At 35.8% G+C, this 22,246-nt stretch overlaps 1 protein-coding gene across 2 annotated transcripts in view; it reads left to right on the top strand.

Moving 5' to 3' along the window:
* Nucleotides 1–22,246, top strand: part of KCNN2 (potassium calcium-activated channel subfamily N member 2) — a 76,249-nt gene that overhangs the window by 23,131 nt on the left and 30,872 nt on the right. The gene's annotated exons all lie outside the window — the stretch shown is intronic.

The raw sequence follows: 22,246 nt of genomic DNA, 5'->3' as shown, positions 1-22,246 counted from the left end.
CCACTGTTTACTGTAGCATTACAATTTGATTTCCATGTTTTGATATAACTTAAAACAGTGGAGAGATATCATAGAATGTATTTAAGAGCAGTTGATATTTTGCATTGATACCAATTTTCATTTATTTTGTTTGTAATATAAATCTAGTGAGGACAAAACGGGGGGGTGTAATTTGAGTTTTATTGTGCTGTTAAAAAAAACATGCAAAATATTTTTGAGAGGTTAGCAAGATCAGTAAAGGAGAACAGGCAGAACACTTGCAGTAATATAACTCTTTCTTTCCTTCTCTGAAAATCAGAAAAAGTGCATTTGAGAGTCAGACTTCTGTTCATTTCGTCTAGTTTTCCAACCTCCCCTTCCCATAGACTTCAGTGTAGGTGCAGAACAAATGGCTATCAGTGTTGACAGCTTGAAATTGAATTTCTCAAACATAGCTTTAACAAAAAAAGAAACGAGCTTCTGATTGCATAGAATTGCTTAGGAATATGAGATTGGTTAACTCTAAGAAGACAATTAGGATGATTCTCTATGGAAGATTTAATGCCTGGGACAGCTCCGGGATCCTGGAATGGATTTTCCTTACTGAAGCTGGAAGCTCATCAACATATTTAAAGCATTTCTGCTGCTGGTTGTTGTCTGTTTTATTTTTCCTGTTCCTTTCTGTGTCTGCCCATTTTAGAAGCAGTTTAGGGGAGTTACTTGTGACAGCAAGCTGATTTAAATCAGCAGTTAAATTGCACACCAACTGTTCTGCTTTTGTTACTTTTGTAAATTACTTCTTGCATTACTTCTCAACTTGTTAAAAAGAAAAATATCTGATCTTATAAACCGAGTGTAGAAATCATGTTGTCGTAGTTTTATTGTTAAAATTGCTAGAATTGTGGAGTGTAGTTTGTTACAGTGGATGCTTTATGTCAATGTCTTTACATCATATTACAGCAAGACTAATAATTTAAGAGTATTCTGAAAACCTCATGTTAAGAATAACATAATTTCAAAACATTCCCCATGGTGCAGAAGAGGAGCACCCTAGATTTTGACTCAATCTATAGTAGCTGTGTTTTAATAAGTGTGTTCTTATTTCAGATGTAATTGACTTCTGCAAAGCATCTCCTCTTTGTCTCGTATTTTTCGCTTCTGTTCCTGCCAGGTTTTTTCAATAGAATTACTGCTCAGGAATTCCCGAGTGTCTACTCAGGCATTTCCCAGACTGTCACTTTTTAAGTGATTTTGAATAACTTAAGCATCCATTGCTATCACAGTTTTACATGTAACTGGTGGTGTCAGCATTAAATAATTATTGTGTTATTAACTTTTTAATACATGTGCATTCAAAATAAGCTTATGAAACTTGTGCCTCTCACAGGGAAAATTACTGAAAAACAGCAACTTCTGTTTGATACACATTTGTAGAACATATTTATTTCTCTTATATAAAGATGGCTGGACAAGAAGGTGTAGTATACTAGTAGTATACTAGTAATATAATATAATACTAAAAATAAAAGAAACAAAAACCACCTCACCCAATTTCCAGTCAGGGAGAGTGAAGGCAACACTCTCATAAAGTTTTGATTTTGTGTGTTTATTTGTATTTAGAAAGTGACAAAATTCTGCATCACTGTGACCCTGGGAAGAAGGTTATTTATTTGGTCAGATAAACTGAAGTCAGGGTTGCAAAAAGTTGAATTTTCTTCAACTCTCTGCTAAACTAGTAATGGATTTTCCACATTTTACTTTGCAGTTGTTGTTCTTGAAGTGACTGTAATGGTTTGGACAGTAGGCTGGGTAGCTACAGACTCCTCTAAAACTGAAACAAAAAAACAACTAAAAGCAAGTTAAATATAGAAGTGAGCATCAGATTAGTATGTCCCTAGCATAATAACCTTCTGTGAGTGGAGTCCAGTCCAAGGTTATTTTCCTTCAAATTTAAAAAAAAGTGATTAATTTTATGTGTCAAAAACACAAAATGGGATGTGTTTTCAACTTAGGAATTAGATTCTTATGTCACTCATGCTAGCTGCACAACCAGTTTTGCATGTTTTGACTCAGATTTTTCCCTTGAGGGAATATGTTTGTGTTTTGCCAAATGAATGATACTGGCTACTGATACCAGTTAATCGTTAGTCCATCAAAAACAGCTAAATCCATGGCCCATAGATAAGTACATTTTAAAAAAAAGCTTTCAGAGGAAAACCCGAAAACCCCACACATTGGAATGCTCTTAACACTGCCAATTGAAACTAAACATCCCTTTTTTGCATAGCTGGGGTCAGATACAATAGCCATTTATCATGAGAAAGGACAAATATGGCCACTCAATCCTTTCTGGGCTGTGTAGAGATCATAGTCCTTAGAAGATGTCTCCCAAGATCTTAGTGGCTTTGATTTGCTCAGTAGTTAAAAGTTTAATTTACAAAAATAAAGTACATTTTTTTTCAACTGCTCTTAAGTTTTTCTTAGCTTTAAGTAGAGGGGTTTTTTGCAATAGACACGAAATTATGTACACGAAATTATCCTGAAGATAAATGTTATCATTGGAAGGAGTATTTGCTGTTCCACTTGAGAATATATAGGAAAACATAATGAATTTTGATACATTTAACAGAAATTAGGAGTTTGGTTTGATGAGGGATGATTTACATTAATTAAATCTGATGGTGTTAAATGTTTTTCTGCATTACTCTATCACCAAGCTCAGCAAGTTTCTATTGTATAGAAGCTTTACATAAAAGTTTGCCCTAGCGGTTTTAGTGTTTCATTGGTGTATTAAATCATTTAGCTGACTATCCGAATTGGAACAGGATGATGGTGATAATATTTAATAGATTAAAATATTGGATTTTTTAAATTTCAATAGAAAATTGAAATGTGACAATTGAATAGGAAAGATTCTCATTCTATTCCATGTTCTCAGTGAGGGGGGAAATTGAAGTAGGCAGTGCCTTTTACTGTGAAGTTGTGTGTGCTCAGCAAAAGCTGTTGCTGCTAAATGACAGCCTGATTTTGAGATTGTTCTTCTATTCAAAGTCAGGCTTTTCTTAATGCAGACTGTCCTGGGAATAGGAAGGGAAATTTGGAAGCACTGATTTTCATAGTGAGGAAGGTAACATGAAAGAGCATCATTATCCATCTCTCTGAAGACAACCCTATAGAGACAGGTCATGGGTTGAGCCAGGCAAGTCGACTGCCTGAAAAAAGACTTCACTGCTTTAATGGTCATCTGACTGATCACTTGATATACACTGAACTAAGACAGGGCATGTGTCTTTCTCAGTGCCTTAATGTCTGTATTGTTAGCTCCCAGAATGCTAATTATAGCAAGTGACACTTTGGGTTGGTGAGCAAGGTATTTTCCAGAACTTCAGTATAAGGTCATCCATGAGGGCAGAATGTGGTACAGATAATGGTGGTGGACAGCCAACTGAGTGTAAATGGGTTGCTGGAGCTGCAGAGTGATCTAGCTGAGGAAATCTCAAAAGAAAAGGTAGGGAAAGCATGAAGTGTTGAACACAAAGTGCCAGAAGCTCTTACTGGTTTATTGCTCAAATTTTTATGTCTGTTTTGAGGGGAAGATTACATTGCATAGGTTTTAATATCTGCCTTCTCATTGCCAGCATCCATATATTGTTGTCTGTCATATATGGGCTTCATAATGAAAATCTAAATTTTTTGTTAGATCTAACTTAATAGATTTTTTACTATGTTGCTTTCATATATGAATTGTGAGCCCTGCAAGCAACTTACTTTTTGCAGTCTCCCCCACAGATCTTGTTGCTGAAAATAGCTCTGTGCATGGTCATCAGTTGTTTATAGCAGTAAAAATAGAAAAAGTTTGATTTCTTAAGAAAAAGAAAGTTAATATGGATAGCATTATATCATTGAAAAATTTGCTTCACTTCTGTAGAACTGTCTCTGCTGTGAGAAGTGTACTGCTTTTCTGTTATTTTTTCTGTGTGAAGGAAGAAAGAACCTTGTTTTCTGAATACATGGCGATAATGTGCCCATATATCAAGGCAATATGAACTACATGTGCCCACTTTACACTGTTGTACATCCAGGCAGCTCATATCACATGCCCAGAGTTACTGTGGATTTGCAGCAGCAGAACTGAAAACAGAACTGGATTTTCTTCTTCTGCAGAGAGCATGTTTTTGGCACCATCTTTGGTTCTATTTGCACCTCTCTCTAACTTCTGGCAATGAAGTCAGTTCAGATTGAGTGGTTTGTTTAGTCAGCATTTCTTTCTCCTGTCAGGTTATGCTGTGTATTCTTTCCTTGTTTTAAAAAAAACAAACTCAAACAAACAAAAAAAAAATCCATCAGTGTGTGAAGGTGAAATCCTTTTCTGCTTTTTGCTCATCCTCGTTTTCTACAAATAAATATCTGTCTTATTTGTTGGAAATATGACGCCATCACAAAGTTTCCAGTAAGCAGGTCACACATGACAACTGGGAGGCAAATGTTAAGAACTCATTTGATACAAGCAAGTGGATACACTGACACTTTCAGTTGTAATTCATTCAGGAAAAAATGTTTTTTAGCTATCTAATTTTCTCTCAGTATTTATTTAAGTTCTTTGCTTGTCTTGAGGACCTTATCTGACATTGTGTACCACACGCACACTCCCAAGGCCACACTCCTGTGGAAATTGCTTTTAGCATTCTCTGCAGTGCTATTGTGAAGATTCTTTTTCTTAGTTAAAAAAAAAACAAAGACCAAAATAAACAAACAAACAAAAAACCCACCACCACCACCACCAAACAAAAACAACCCAAGCCTGAATATTTAATTTTAAACCTATTTTTAGCCTCAGAAGGTCAGAAACAATGACATATTATTTTTATTTTTTTCAGGCTCATGACTGTCAACAGATCAAATAGTGTTTGTGTGTGGACAGTGCTAGCTGTTTATCATGGTTCTTTACCTTCACTTGGCTCTAGGCTCACTAAAACTAAATGTGCTACTTGCAGTCAGGTTTCTCCAGGTTTCTCCTGGAGAAATATTCAAATATTTACCATTTGAAATATTTACCAGTTCAATTATTTACCATTTGAACTGGTAAATATTCAAAACAACAATGAGCAATGATGACCCATCATCATCCTGACTTGCACCTGTGGCGTGAATGAATGGTTCTCTGCCTACTAGTTTTCATTCCTGGTTTTGCAAGCTGAGCGTAGATTAACTGTAAATGTTAGATTACTGTTTTATAATATTTACATCTCAAAGCAGTTAATAACTAAAACCGGATGTAACGGGTTGCATTTTTGTTGCAATTGTTATCAATAGACATCAAATCTATTGTTTTATCCAACAATGAAGGCAGCAAGGGAGTCTGTCACAGAAGTTCTGCTGCTGCTTGAAGACAAAACAGTTTATGTACATTTAAGGGAGGAAGCACAGGCACCTATTCTAATGCATGTAGAGTTTGATTGCTGTTCTTCTAAATTCGTGTTTTACTTTCCTTTGGAGTAATGCTGTTTGTGTATTCTCAGCAAAATAATTTTGGGATTATAAGTAAGCATGTACTCTTCAGGTTTGTTTGGGTTATTAGAATTAGCCTTATAGATATGGAAAGTAGCAATAGCTTGTGCAGTGTCAGTGGATATAGTCATTCCTTCACAAAAATGTATCAATCCAAGGTAGATTGGTGGGTCTCTAGTCCAAAAATAGCAGACCTAACTTTGAGGAAAATAGTGCAAAAGAAAAAAAAGTTAAAAAAACAAGTGAAAAAAATCTCCTTGCTTACTGAAAAAAAGATTTTATATCTGTTTTTCAGGGTCATCTAACTAGACTAGGAAAACTTTTTTTTAGGTTAAATTCCATCTTTTTTTTTACAAAGGATTTATATGTACAACAGTTGTAGAGCAGAGTGAAGTGGAAAAGCTCATGTATAGTTCCAGGAATGGTGAACAAAGTAAGAACGATTTCTGTAAATAGAAAAGTCAGAAGAGAATGAAAATATTTACAGAGGAGTACTTACCTGTTATTAAAGACAAAATGATTTCTTTTTTTCATTAATCTTCAATCTACAAAACATAATTCAGGGAAGAATCTTTGTTCTGGTCAGTAAGAATGATTGTACACATTCCAAATTCCTTCAAATAGGAAAGCAATTTATGGAATTTTTTTATCATTATTTCTTTACTGGATCCAAAGTTACATCCTCTGATCCTTGTATTTTTAAATGTGGTACATAATTTTATTCCCTAATTTTAATCAGCGCTTTAAACTATTCGGAATATTTTACTTCAAAATGAGTCAGAACTATTTCCCATAATACTTCAAAAGCAGTCCTTAGAAAAAAGGTCATATTGAAGTAAAAAACAATTTCTTGTCACTCAAAATATAATTTGTTGCTCCAATAGTTTAATGTGTTTGAAAAATGCACCCTGCAGAGTGGATTTAAACTTTACTATCAATTTTCTTTTGCTTCTTGATCTGATGAGCAGGGCACAGTGAGAACTTCAGTCCATGGTTGTCACTTCAGTGCTAATAATCAGCCAATATGCTGACTGAACTCTGACCTTAATTATTGAAGAATTGCTTTCATTGGGAATTTACAATTCTGTGCTAGAAATTCAAATCTGTAAGGTCAATAACAGTATATAGATAGTGTTGGGGAATGGCACAGTTTAGGGAAATTAGAGGATTTATGGAGGGAAATATGACCAGGTGCTTTTCGAATATTATATATGTTCTTTATTTTCCTTTTCTGTGACCCTTCCCCTCTTAACTTGTTGACTCAAACATTCAGATTTTATTTTTTTTTGCTTGGGTAGTTTTTTTTCTTTAAGAGTTCGAAACTCTTCCTTGAAGAGTTCAAAATCAGCTTTAGTTTTTAACTACAGCTGTTCTTGAGAAAGTAGGTGATTTGCAGCAAATTGGTAATAAATATTGCAGAGACATCACACTAGTGGCCAACCTATGCTTACAATTTTTGCATATAGTTAACATATATATGGGAAGTACAGCAGATCTTTACTACCCATAGAGCTTTACATGTTCATAGGTTACTTTAGTTTTTATCTGGTAATTTGTTACTGTTTTTTTATGCAGAGCTGAAAAAGCCTTATATTGGAACTACTTACTCACATGACCCAAACACTGTCACCTTCAGTACAATTCAACTATGTACAAAACAACATAATTCCTACAGAACCATTTGATATTTAAATCTGTGTCAAAGTTTAACAGCAGTTACAGAGAGCCCTAACTTTTTATCATGCTGCAGACCAGTGACCAGTGAGGGAGAATGTCCCATCACTAGGGCATTATTGAGGATATATCCCTTCTTTGGCATTATTGAGGATATCTTGAGGTTAGAAGTGGCGTCTTCTTTCTCTTAGTGGTAGTAGAAAAGGGCACAGTTCTGCCTGCATGACTTGATCTGTCTTGCTGAATGTAAGAAATTAATGCTGCAGGAAATAGATACTACCAAACTGGAGCGATGTGTATGGCAAGGATTAGGGAGTCTTACCTTGACATGATACCCCCTGCAGCAGTCTGTGAGAGGGGCATGCCTGACACATGCAGCTGTCTCTGAAGAGTCAGGCTGAAGGTTGTGTCTATCACTTTTTTTTTCTATTCCAAGAAACTCACCCTTAGTATTTGTATTTCTTTTTTAAGTGCTTTTATATTTAAAAAAAGATTGTTAGTCAAAGGAAGAGCGTCAGAGTTGTAGAGGGAAGTACATTTTTCCTTCTAAATTCATTGCAAGTGACAAGGCTCTTCCCTGTTTTGGCACAAAACCCCAGGAATTCTCCATATCCTGATACTGATATTTTGGAAAAACTTCAATGGTATTTCTGGACTGAAATCCAGACTCCTTTTCATTTTATTTATACTGATGGTCCTGGTTCAACCCCAGCTGGCAACTCAGCCTCCCAGAGCCATTTGCTGAATTTTCCCCCAGTGGGATACCCTTCATTCAAACATTTGTGGTGTGTTTTAGACATTTGTATTTGGGCAGCTGAATCAGAAAAAATGCATTAGGTTTTTAAAAGATGTTTGTTCTCCTTTCTCCTCCTCACTATCAGTGGGGTGTGTCTGTGTTCCTGGGATCTCACTGTTCTCAGTTGTGCAGTGCTCACTAGGAATGATTTTGGAGTTAGGGCCATGATACATCACTTTCTTCATATTTTAACTGTGCAAGTGTTGGTGTGTGTTATCACCTACATTTGTGTTTCTGAAAACAGTGATGTTATACTAGTTCAGAGCTTATAGGCTGATCAATCAAGAGCATTCCTCAATTAGAAAATAGAACCTGAATCTACTTGCAGTTCTTTTTCTCTAAAACTGATTGATATCCAATATTTCTTTTTAAGCCTTGTTCTGTGGTAAATAAAATCCATGGGCAGAATTCCTATGGGTTTCCGCAAGAGTGGTTCATTGAATTGAATTATATTAATGGAAAACTGAAGCTATCAGTGCAATGTGAATTGGACAAGCATCTTGGATTATTTAAGTTGCAAGCTTCTGTGTTGGGGGTTGTCTTTGAACTGTGTTTGCACACTGCTTAGCACAGTGGTATCGAAGAATAGCACTTACATATATGATATTGCAGTACTAATAAATGTAATAATTTCTAGTGAGGAAAAAAAAGGAGCTAAACACTTCTGAAAATTGGTGGCATTCAAATGAAGATGAATGCCTAGAGCAGTTCAAGAGGAACTGTTCAGTTTTGATCAATGTTGACCGCGCTGACAGCTCGTGCTGAGAACACTGCCCAGGCAGGCATCACGCCCTGCTAGCTGGCTTGTTGCCCCTGCCTACTCACTGCCCATACGGAGCAGCCTGAGGTGAGAGCCTCTGAGGTCTCACTTGCAGAGAGGAAGATATGTTCATGTCAGTTTGGTGGTGGGACCTTAAAGTCCACCATCTAGTAGGATCAGTGAACTTGTGCTGCTGTTAGGTGTGTGCAGGCACTGTGCACAGCACTGCACTGCAGTCATACATCAGGCTAAGCTGGAAACGCCTGGCACTAAACAGAGGTCTCTGTACTGTGCTTTCCTATAGAGTGTTTGTGACACGGGGCTTAAGGGCATCTTCTGTTGCCAGGCTTGACAGCAAAAGAGACCAATCCCTCATCACTGGGAAGGTGCAATGAAGGTAAAAAGTACTGCAAGTGTTCCAGAGTAGCAGCTACGTAAATAAGAACACACACAGTAATAGAGGGTGACAGTGGCATGGGGCTACAGCCTGGTTTGAAACCTGGTGCAGAATCTGTGGAAGCCTGTGGGCTTGCATTAGCTTCGATGATGGGGCTAAAATGATTGCATCCTGCCTGTGTAATCATGCAAATCATGCCAAGGTGTTGGGATGAGCTTTGGGTACAAACTTAAGTATCAGTGTCAGTGATTGTATACAGCTCTGAAAATAGGTTTTGCAATACTGGGAAATGGGGGTGTATGACAGAAAAAATCTGCAGCACTTTTACTGGCATGAGCGTGCATGAAAATCAATGTTACCATCACCTCAGAATGTCTATCTGAGTGCACTTCTGTGTGAGAGAAAAGAAAAAGAGGGAGAAGAATATCTGCCAATAACTGTCAATAACATAGCTGGTTTTTGGGGGAGAAGGGTTGTTTGTTTTCAAAAGTTTTATTCAATCCATTAATTCACTAAATACTGATAACTTTGACTTGCAAAAGACTACTTAAAAGGTGAAAAATAGCAATAAAAAACAGTGTATGCTGTCTTAGAAGCAGTAAAACATATTGTGATACATAAACAAGAAATGACAGAATTATAAAATCTGTAGCTGTAGAACAGATGATGTTATTGATATTAATGTTAACGTGGTGTTCTATGATAAACGTGATTACCTGAAAGTGTAAACAAATTATTCACTTAATATAAAGTGAATGGAATTAATATTGTGTGTATGCCAGAACTGCAAGACTGTCTGTCCTAGTCTTAGGAATGCAATGATGTATTTTTCATCAGTGCTTATTTTGTTACAATAGTGTAATAAAGCAGGCCATGATAATGCTAAAGAATATTCTTAATAATTATAAACCTGAGTAGATACAAATGTAGTTCCATAGTATTTGTTTTGTCTCATTAGACTGGCTGCATTAAAAATATTTTGAGTTTTAGGCAACTTTGGAGTCAAAGCAGAAAGGTTTTAAAAACCTAGGAATTGAGAGTTGTGTGTAAGACTGAAAAAATGAACTTAATCTTTCAAAGATTGGGATTGCATATAAAATTGGGATACTAAAGTCTCTCTTTTCCAGACCCATCTCTGCAATTCAGGGGTTTTCACTTCCTACGTTTATGCTTCAATTTCCTTATCTGTAATGCTGTAATCCCTCTTTTGGGGCAGATAATTCAGGCATCTTCAAAAGGAACTCTACAAGCAGGGTGTGTGCAGCTTGAAAGTGCAAACCAATTATTACTTACTAGTAAGTGAACCACCCCAAAAGCTAACCTGGAATTTAGTGAATTACTAGACCAAACATTAGGACATTCACCATCGCAGTAAGAAACCAAAAGAGACTTTGCTGGCCATGCAGGAGTGAGCTGGCAGTGAAGGTCTGGCCTCTGCAGCTCCCTTTGTGCTGCTGCATTGCCGCCTCTTGCCATGCTGCTGAGGTATTGAGGGTTGGAAGGTCCCCCCTGGCCCTAGTCAGACCAACCAGCCTGACTGTTGTTGGGGTTTTTTTGTTTTGTTTTTGTTTGTTTGTTTTGGGCTTCTGTTTTTTTGTTGTTTGGTTTTGGTTGGTTGGATGGTTGCTTGGTTTGGGGTTTTTTTTTAGGGCCTTATACCTTTCATCATTGGGAATGATCTCCAATCCTTGAGCTACAGACCATACCTCTCAAGGAGAGGGGTAGTAGTTCCTTTTAGTTTAAGCAAAATTTAGTGAGTATTACCTAAGGCACTGCTTGGTTATGCATAGCCATTTTGGAACATGGTTAAACATTTGCATCTTGCTACTTGAGCACAGTAGCTGAACTTTGATTTTATTTCACCCTTGTATCTTTGGCTGTGTGTTCCATTATAGGATCAGAGGCAGACTAAGACATAAGGAACACAGTTTCAAAGTAATGTGCTTCTATCATTGCACAATAGAGCAAACAGTTAAGCAGAGATGTGACTAAAAATCTTGAAAAGTTTGGGACTGAGCTGTCAAAACCTGTATGATTGAACTGTAACTTGGTGACCTCATGCTCTCCTAAGTAGCATGTGCCATGAAAATCCATGTTCCAGAATGGGTACTGATTGAATAACTGGGTAAATTATCAAGGACTTAACAGTTCTGTGATATGGAAGTATTATTTTTCATAAGACTTTAACCAGTGCCGAATTATTATCTTTAAAGTCTATGATCCTTTTAATAAATACGGGAGAGAGACCTAGCAGGAGTACTTTGTCTTTGCTTGCAGAAAGTACTATGAGCCAATAATGCTTTTCTGCCCATAGTTTCCTTTCTTTTAGCTGTCCCATATGATCTGGATGTTTTTTAAATGAAATGAAACATCAAATAGTCAAAATACATTGTTGCCTTAGCTGCTGTAAAAATGTTTAACAGAAGAATTTTTTTGAAGAAGGAAGAAACAATATCTTAGTCTCATTGCAACTTAATGCTGATTGAGAAAAGAAGAGGATTTTGGCTGAGCATGTTTTCCTTTTTTGGATTGTTTTCTAATGCTGTTGCCTCTCTCGTAGGTATAGGATAGATATAGGACATGAATTCTAAAGGGAAGATGCTACTCCCCTGGTCACTGTGGCAAAAAGTATGGCAGAGCATGGAAGATGTTTTGGTTAATAATCAGTCGTGTCAGAAGGATCATCAGCTTTGGTTTGAATTCAGTAGTTGGCTCTAGTACATCTGAGGGAGAAACTTAAACATGGGTTTGTAACACATGGCACACCAACTACTGGGCTTGCAGTGGGATAGGAGACTGTTGAGTTTACTCTGGTGCAGGTGCTGTTTGGAAAGTGCACCATCAAGCTTCAGGCTTACTTTTGGTGAGTAGAGGGATGACATTAATCTTTTTCCCGTGTCCTTCAGTCACTGTGTTCTTTGTTGTTATTGAATAGCCTAAATTTACCAATTTGTAGACACCCTGGCTTAATTGGCCTGACCTGAGAATTGTCTGGAATGTTTTTCTTTCTGACCTTAGTGTCAGTCCAGGGGCTGGAGTACATGTTTTTGGGCATGCAATAGTACGTGCGGGAAACAACTTTGCAAATGATTTATATTAAGTAATAGCCTTCTGATAAAAACAGTTTGTCTTTTCACTACGTTTCAGAAAGAAGATAGTGTGTTCTAATTCCTTAAGTTAAAGGTGACCTCTTATTATTTCATAAAGAATGCAATGGATGTAACTGGCAAAGCTTCTCACAATCTGAAATTAGAGATGCGACATTGCCTGAAATTGAACAGAGATTTCAGATCAAGTATTCATGCCCAAATATCTTTTCCTTTTAACTCTGTTTTTAGTCATTCATCTTTTCAGAAAATCATCATACACCTTCAGACTAATGAGCTTCTAAAATGTAAGCCCGACTGTTTAAACTTTGATGTTAAATTGCAGTCTTTCACAGTTGATTTTTTCCAAGGTTTTCAAAGGGAAATGATCTGTTACATTTAGTTAATTGAACACCAAAGATACTTGTCAGCTCTCAGCAATACCTGCAGCATTAATTTTCTTCCTTTCCCAAGCCTACAAGCATTTAACAAAGGTTATGCATGGTAATTCTTGATAATACTGCTTTAAGAGTGGTATTTGCTCCTTGCAAGCAGATCACATCGGTGTTGCCTTCCTCATTCTTTGTGTGCTGGGAGGCAGAAAACCTGCTGACGCAATCAGTGTATCACAGCAGGACACTGTTGTCCTTCAGTGATTGTATTTCTGATGTCAAGGAGTATGATATCACTTGATTTTTAGAAAATGAGTTCTAGCACAGATAACAGGCCAAGAACAGATGCTGTGTTCTGGTGTTCTAGTGTGTGCTGGAGACACAGTAATCTCTATTACACCTTCTATCAGTTCATTTTCATTTTTTTTCGAAGGAAAATAAAAATTTAGACTAGAATAATGTTAGCACAGTTTTAGTAGGAGCAACCCTAACACTGCTGTTATTGAGGTAAGTGGCAGTAGCATTCTTGATAGTATAGAACACTGAAGCGAATGTTTTAATGTATCAACAAAAGTATGCTAAATATATGCAAATAATTTATAAAGTCATAAAACAATGCAAATTTTAGTTGCAGATTGCATTATTTAGTGATATAGAAGATGTTCTGTTTGTTGGAAATAGAGAGCATGAAATAGAGAATCCATCCTACAGATCTCTTGTGACCTTGACCAAAGTCATTTAAGTTCTTTATGTCTATTTCATGCAGAGAATTATGTTTACTGCTATTGTTTGGTGTGATGTCCCTGTTCTGAATAACAAAATGTCTTGAACTCAGAGAGTTCACAGTGCTGATGCTTTTATATTGTTTCAAATTATTGTACAGGTAGAGATGCAATCTAGCTACGCTCACTTTGAGGAACAAGGTGAGAGGTGTGAAAATAGAGGAAATGTTGTTATTTCTGCTTGCTTACATTTTTCTTTCACATGCTTTTGGGAAAGATATTCAAAAAACATAAGCCATTCCCTGCAGAGGTCTGTGTGGTTGGTACCGCAGCTCCACACCTACTTCTTCAGTCATAACTCCAGAACCTGAAGGAGAAATTGACTGAAGCTGGATGGCATGGAAAACCAAGACTGTATATCTCATTTTCCAGGGATTTTTAATCCATATACTTAGAATTCTTTTTCCTCTTTCCCTTTGGGGGACTCCTGACTGAGTTTCTGAAACTCAAAGGGTGCAATCTAAAGAAAAGATTTTTTTTCTTTTAAAGATGAAAGATAATTTTACTTTTAGTCACGTAATTTCTTGAGTTCTCTAAGAGGTAACACTCAAATGTAGTCCAACTAATAGAGGAAAACTTTTCAGTGTATACATATGTACACATACATATATCATATACTTGTTTATAAATTTTTATAATGAAACTTTTGTAGCTGCAAAGATATTATTTACGTATAAAGTGGCCTGTACTCCACTAAAATGAGACAAACATCTTCAGTTCAGTGTCTAGTTTTATTCTTTGTTTTCCAAACCAAGCATTTTCTGCTGACATCTCCAACTTGTTTATTCTTTAATGTCATGGATTTTTGCTAATAGAATAAGATGTCTTTGACCTGTAAGCTGGTTTCCATTACTCATTTTAAATGAGGGGGAAAATACCCCAAACAAATATACCCTTTTTGATGTCTTTTGTGGTGCTTTCAAACTGTAATTTCAGATACTGTTTATGAAGCAGAACAGGTGAAGCAGTTAAGATACCAGAAAAGTTCAAAAGTATCTAATTCTAGCTCTCCAGTCACGTTTGGAGTTCTTAAAAATGGCTCAATTTTTTGAGTTCCTGTTGTAAATGTAAAGTCCTGCAGAAAGCCTATTGTGCCAAATAAGTGAAAGGAGGAGGATTAATAGCTCCCTAAGGGCAGCATTCTTCTTCCTAGAACTAGATCTGCTCACGCATATTATACATCCCTGTTTTTATCACATCTGTGGACTCATCTCAGTTCTAGGGCCGAGAGAGCACTGTAAATTAGATTTCAAGTTTGTTTTACATTTCTTCTTCCTGCTTGTACTCCTTGTTGCAATTCAGTGATAATTATGTTGACAGCCTTTATGAACCATTCCACAGTCTGAAAAAAGAGCAATTAGTTAAAATTAAATCTAGTTTTCATAGCAAGCCAGTATAGTTACAGACAGCAGGCCCAAATTCAAATGTTCCCATTCTACACATCTTTAGTTAAGCATGACCCCTGATTATGTGCTTGCTTGGGTAAATCTTGACCAAAGAACTGAGTTTAAGTGTGAAAGTCACATAGATAACTCACATATGCACTGTATGATTCACATGGACTTTGCCAGTGGCGTAAACAATAGGCAGTAGATAATTTCTGGTTTATTAAAGGATTTTTTCAACATGTTTAACATATCGATTCCAAGACACATTTCAAGTGTAGGTAGTGCAAAAGGTGAATTCAGTTGCCACACTATCCAGGCTTCTCCCCTCCATTGCAAAATAGAGTGACAATATGTAAGTGCTCTTTCTTGCTGAAAATGTCTTCTGCTCAGATTCCCTCAGAATTTCATTTTTTCTTCAATGCTTCATTGAAATCTATAGAAATGCAGTCACAAAGTTTTAACTGAAGGTGAAGATATTAGGCAACAAAATGGTTTTGGTAAAAATAAATTTATCAGTAGAAAGTATCCTCTCCTGTTCATGGTCTTTAGAGAAAATACTACAAGTTTCTATTTGTTTGGTAAATATTTGTCATTAAAATCGGAATGATCCCTACTGAAGTTATTCTGTTCTGAAAGCAAATAGCAAATAAGCCAAAAATGCAAAATCATCAAAATCAAAACCCCTGATTTTAATTTTTTAAATGACAGAATTGGGAAGAAAGTACAAGGTTCAGACTTCATGTAATCTCACATTCACATTATTACAGAATTTGATGATAGCATATGCCAAGGCCTAAAGCAGAGTAAAGAAAACTGTAATTGCATTTAGCATAATTAGCATATTATGGTGGAGGTCTCTTAAGCATTTTCTTTTTGGGTACATTTAGCTGGGCAATACATCTGTCTTCGAATGTGCCACTGCAGAGGTCAAGCAAATGAGAATGATGTTCTTTTATTATAATCACCAGAGTTAAGCATGACATGCATACTATTTTTGAAAGCCTTTCTGAAACAATGGTATTATCTCAACTTGCATTTAGCTTGAGAAACTTATGACAGAAGTCTGTCCCATAGTTGATCCATGTACACACTCCACTGTAGGATGTACGGCAACACAGAGTCACAAAACTGTCTTCCACATCAATAGCCTTTCTCAATCACTGCAAATTAACATCTCTGGCTTAATCACAATAATTTACCCCAAAGTATTTTCCTAGCCTTCTAATCAGTTTGATGAAAAGAACAAAATTTTAAAAGGGAGAACCATTTTTTTTCCCTAAATATTGACAGCCTCATGCTGAAGTTTCATACATAAAAAAAAAGTGGAAAATATGTATGTAACAAGTGCTTTCCTTGTTTCATTTGCCATATGGCAATATATACTTATATTTTTATACTTTATGTTTCATAACTTTAAATGTACTAACTGGGCCCAGTGCTTCATTAATGAACAGTTAATGAGATTTGGTACAACTTTCAACTGACTCTCAAAAGTACACAGATTTTGGGTTTGGAATTGTCTTTATAAATATTTGGTAAAATCTAGCTAGTTTCAAGCAGTGTGACTTAAAGGAGTTAAACTCTAAATACAGTATTTCCTTTTAATAAAGGAAATTAAAATATATTCAAGGAACAAGTTCACTTTAGCTGATTTAAGTTAAGCATATGACTCCATCAGTGTTCATGATACAGGGTATGAGTCTACTCGAAATCTGAGGCAATCAATGAAATCTTTTGCACTTACCACAGGCTTCTGCTCTGATTCAAACTTAGTAAATTTTGTCTAGATTTTTAAAAATTTTTACTTATAAGCTGCTGTGCTATATAAACCAGCTTTATTCTCCAATTTATGCAGAATTTACAGTTTGATTAATCTGGTATTTTGTTATTTTATTACCAGAGGAAAGGAAATTGGCTTGGGCTTTTATTTTTTTTTTAGTTTATTTTATTTTTGTCATCTGTTTCTAGTGTCCATTACATTAGAGAACATGCTTATGTTGGTAAAATTGTTGATATCCTCATGAAAACTGGACCAATAAAAAAAGAGAGGAGGCTTTATGGTCATGAACTTGTACTTCATTCCTTTTTGTACAAGGCAATACATCAGCTTCTACTGTAGAAAACCAAGATATTTAAAAATAGTAATTTGCGTGATGAAAAATGAAATTAGTTCTATAAGAGAAAAATAACTTGAGTGCTCAGTTTGTCAGAAAGTCTTCCTGAAGAATTCATCATAATCTTTGCTGTATAATTTCCCCTCCTCCTTTTTTGTCCACCCACTAAAAGGCTAACTTTTACCTAATTCTGATGGTTTATGTCAGGAAAAAAAAAAAAGATGGGCTTCATTTGAAGTGTATAATGATTAATTCTATTTCTAATTTCCAAAACTTCTATTTCTGAAGTTTTTCTTCAGCAAATTATTTCAGATTCTTTAAATATCATTTGATTCTGATGATTTCAATTAAAAAAAAAAAAATCTAAACAAACCCCAAATCTTTCCTCCTTCTGCAGGGAGTTTATGTATAAAATAGTAACAGGGTATCTCCAGATATGCAAAATGCAAGATAAGTGAAAATTTTAGAGGGGATAGAATTACTTGCTAGCAAATATAAAGAATGATTCACAGTGAGCTCATTAAGAAACATTGATTTTGAATGATTCATATTTCTATCATAACACGGCTTTAACCAGTGCTGTTGTATACTTTGAAAAATTAAAGCAAACCTCAAAAATAAAATTCCTTCTTATTGTATTGACAAATCTCAAAGATTAGCCTGTGTAAAAAATAATGGCTGCAGAAAGGAAATACACACACATCCATATATCTTTAAAATAAGATTAAAAGGTGCTGAAAAATAGAAGTTTTCCCTCAAGCTTGCTTATGTCACTTCAGTTTCCTACTTTTAAATTCATCTATTTTAATAGTATATTAAATGTGTATTTATAGTAACTTCTTTTGCAGAACCATTTCTGATAAAGATGATATACAGAACTACAGAAAGAGCAGGTCTTGCATATTTCATTTTATTTCATTAAGTGCATATTTCATTTTATTTCATTAAGTCAATGTGTTTGCAGTCTCAGTCCTTTCTGGATTACTTGTTGAATTTTGCTTTGAAAGCAGAGTTAATGTTTACTCAAAAGAGTGTTTGTCAAGGACAAGTTCCCTTTACCAGCTCCTATCCTAAACGCTTCAGACAGTATCTCTCTCCACTGGATTAAAGAGTCATGCTCTCTCCATTTTGAATTTGGTTTAGAGTTCAAGTAGCTTCAGAAATGTATTTTGAGCTACTTGGACAGCCTGTACCCTAACAGGTGGAACAGTGAGATGAAAACGTTGTCGTAATTTGGCTTCACGCTTGAGAAGAGCCTTAAAGCAAGTTTACTCCCCATGGTCAATGCTCTCGTCATTAAGCTGCTAAAGAGACGAAAGGGTGTCAACAGCTCGTGTGAAAAGCCTGATTGATTGCTTGTTCACTAAAAATTTTTCCTTGTTGCTTCACATATGGATACTGAGGCATTTAAGAGGCTATTTTGCTGCCTCAGGACATGCCACTATTTTTGGCAAAATGAAGAATTTTGGTGTTATGCAATTTTTGGATGTCTAATTTAAGAGATTTATTTTTAAACCTGCGTGTCATTATAGAGGACTTTGAGTTCATTTGTTTTTAGTTGGAGCTTTGAGTATGCAGGCTAATCAGACCATGAAGTATGGAGCTGAGAGCTCAGAAGGTGAAGACCACCAAAATAATGATAGGCTGTAACAAAGATCTTAACTTCGTGCAGGGAGTCTGTCAGAGAGCTATAAAATATTAAAATGTGATATTTCATTTCCAAAAATTGAGGCCCCAAATGGTATGACAATAATGTATTTTGTGCTGTGAGCACTATGAACCTGGAGCAGAGTTCCACTTTGCATTGAAAAAGGTTTTTTTGTGAAGACTAAAAAGTCACATACGATGGAATTGTGGAGCACGTTGTAATATGTGCGCCAAAGTTTGTGAATAAAAGTTGTTCCGGACCACACTGTTTTGGTACTGATTGGTACTCCTGATCCAGCAGCTAACAACAACCAGTAGGGCCTGAGTTTGCCTCTTAACATTTGAGCTGTATGAAGAATTGAGCTGTGTGACCATGGAGTTTGGAAATGTATATAGGAGATGGAAAAGGCTAGAGAGGTGAGTTTTTAAAATCCAAAGGCAACTTTTTGAAACATGAGAACTCTTTTTGTTGGTGACAGCATGTTATCAAATGTAAACAAATACCTGAGAAAAGCTGAATTCCTGAGCCTGCTGTATAGCCCGAGGAAGATAGATCTATCTAAAAGATGATCTGAATAGAATAAAATGGTTTAGTCCAAATACTTAAAAATTAAGCAAACTTTTACACAAAGAGTGATTAATATATGATTTTTGAAATGGGAAGAATCAGTCATGTAACCTTCATGACAGCTGCTGCTGTTAGTCATAGCTTTCATCTCTGAGAGACACAAAGGTATTCATACTGGCCTTACTTTCTGTTCCATTTCTCTTGTGTACATTTTATTAAAACAAGCCATGTTTAGGCACAGTGAACCTGATTGGTTTTCAAAACAGTCAAATTATATGTTTAAAAAACCCTGCTTCAGGCAAAGCTCATTCAGGTCTCTAGGAGTTTAGAATTGTTTAGTACTTTTTGTACAGCTTTCTGAGATCTTTAGCATTATTCATTATTCTACTGAGTCACCACAAGCACGTTGGAGGTAAATATATGTTATAGTTAAGTTTAAATTCCCAAACAAACATTTCATTATGTTTCTACATGTTGAAGAGTAGAAGGATAACATTTTACATTTTTCTGAGTTTCATAAGGTTATCAATTTTATTAGGATGCTTCTTGAGATAATGAACAATATTCATTCCAGAAAAGCTTTATTGACATCTGAAATGTGAGATAAAGGCAAAGTAAGAATTTTGAAATGGATAATCATGCAAACACTAAATGGGAACATTTTGAAAGATGATCTGTGGAAATGAAAAAAACCAAACAAAACAACAAACAAACAAAAAAAAAACCACACAAAAAACCAAACCAAAACAAAAAGAAAAAAAAAAAAACAAACTCAAAAAAACCCCAAAACACTACACCAGAACTCCTGGTCCCACTGTTGTCAATTTTACTTCACTTATGCCACTGCAGAAACAAAATAGCTTGAAACTGATGAAAAGAACACAGTAGGAAGTAAGAATATGCCTGTATTGGGGGATATGTACAAAAGAGGGTGGGATGGGTTGAGGGTGTTGGGTGTATTTCTTAATTGAGGCAAGAAAAATTTCTCCTTAAACAAACTCTGTGAAAATTTCAATAAGACATATTAATGTTTTCATATAGTCAAAGACCTTCCAAAGCAGTAGTTATCACTTTATTCACAGGATTACTTTTTTGGACATTGATACTGAATTCTCCTTTCTTTGCCTTTATTCTTTTTAGTGGATTGCTGTCTGTAACAAATGTAAAGCTTTCCAAATTTCCCAATACTCATAGAATTGATTCCAAAGATTCTCCCTAGCACTCAAACTATTACTGAATGCAAGTTAAAAAAACTCCAAGAAAGTCAGGTACTTCTAAGAAGCTTCAGCAACTTTGTGCTTGTATCTGAATGGCTTCTTTTGGAAAGATGGGGTATCTTTCCATCTACTATGGCTGCAGTCAGATATAAGGATTTAGCAGAACATCATCTCTCTACAGCACCAGGAAGGCAAAGCAAGACCCCCACCAGCTGAGGACAAAGAATAACTAGACACCCTTTGAAAAAATGGCAATTAGTTCCTTGTTTCACTACTGGTAGGTTACCCATTGCCCAAAGCACTGACAGGTGGGTATGGCAGCAGCTAGAGGTTTTAGTAATTTTGTCTTCCCCCTTATGTTTAAACTGCAATTTAATATTCAAGAATAATGATAAAATTTCTTAAAACATGCCATCTCACCCTTCTGGTTTTGTGCGATTTCTCTCTCCTCTGTCTTCTTTTCTTTTAGATTATTTTTTCATCCATCTTAGCTAACATAGTAACTTATGCTAATGATGTAATGATGCTTCATATTCCTTGGGGTTTTTTTAGCTTTCTATAAACAGCGAGCAAATACTTTTAGCAGAAAAATCGTGAACATTTTTGACCATGTTAGAAGCAATCCAGAGAGCTTACTCTCATCCATTACTTTTGGTTAGGTTCACAACTGCTACTGATGTGAGTTGATCTGTTTGAAATCCAATCATTTTTTGTGGTGTTCTGTATTTTCATGAAGCAGTTTTTGTGGCAAGAACATTTTTGCTCATGTTCATAAATATTTGGGGGACATCAACAGATATGTTATAAAAAGACTGGGACAAGCGTGCATTTCTTCAAGCTGCCTTTCTGATCCTAAACCTGACAAGGCAGGCAAAAATTCTGAAAATTCTGCCATCATACTCAGAGTCAGCGCCACTGTTCTTTCCTAGTGCTGTTGAGGTTTTCTTTTTTTTTTTTCTTTTAAACAGGAGAAAGTAAAAAGAAATAAAAAGTCCTGTCAGTTATCATCACGGTATTAACAGCTAAAAAGCTGCCAGTACCTACCATATAACTAAGACTAAAAAGGCACTTGTAACAGAATGACCTGATACTGTGGGGGAGCTCTAATAGCTGGTTAGACCAATCAGTGTCTCAACAGCATCTTCACAAGTTTCTGGTGTAATGGACTGAGCCTGTTTCCAGCTGTTACTAGTCTAAAAGTTTTTAAGGTTTGACAAGACAAAACAAAAGTCAGCCTGGATTGCCATTCCAGTACAGGCCAGGAATTTCTTAATTATTATGGTAAAAGCAGGCCATTTTCTTTCCTACAAAAAGGGTCATCTTCTCAAACATTTTTTAGTTCTTTCCTTGACTTGTTCAAGAAAGCAAAAGCAAAGATAGAAAGTAATCAGAGGCTGTCCATGGAGGCAAGACAAACTGAAATGAAGCTACTAAGTGTGAATTGATGCATCAGTGGTCAAGCTTAATGTTGTACTTGATTTCTTCTTATTCATCACTTTTTAAGATGAATGTGTTTTAGATGTCAAGATGTGAATGTGGGATAATTGTGTGCAGCTAAAAAGATGATGTTTACCAAATTAAATGAAACATATCACATACAAACATGGTTCTGGAAGGGAAGCAGTACTGAAAATCATGATACCAATAGTGATACCAGAAGGAAAGGACTACAGTTTGATGCAGAAACTGAAATACTTCTTTGAGAACCAAAGCCACTGCAGTATTGTCAGATGAGGAATATATTTATGTTTTTCTGAGATGAGTTGTAAAACTCCCACTCAGTTTGGCATAAGAAGGAATCGAGCCATGCTATTTTTGCACAAATATAATAATTCAGCTATTTTTGGTTTAAATTACAGTAGTGTCAGGACTTATATATGCTAGTTGGTGAGAACTGGATAGTGGTGTTTCACAGGATGATGATTACCTGGTGAGTAG

The sequence above is a fragment of the Neopelma chrysocephalum genome, unplaced genomic scaffold (assembly GCF_003984885.1).
Source record: "Neopelma chrysocephalum unplaced genomic scaffold, ASM398488v2 Primary Assembly neopelma1_96942, whole genome shotgun sequence".
Taxonomy (NCBI): domain Eukaryota; kingdom Metazoa; phylum Chordata; class Aves; order Passeriformes; family Pipridae; genus Neopelma; species Neopelma chrysocephalum.
The sequence above is the reverse complement of the archived record's forward strand: the minus strand, read 5'-3'. Positions and strand labels throughout refer to the sequence as shown.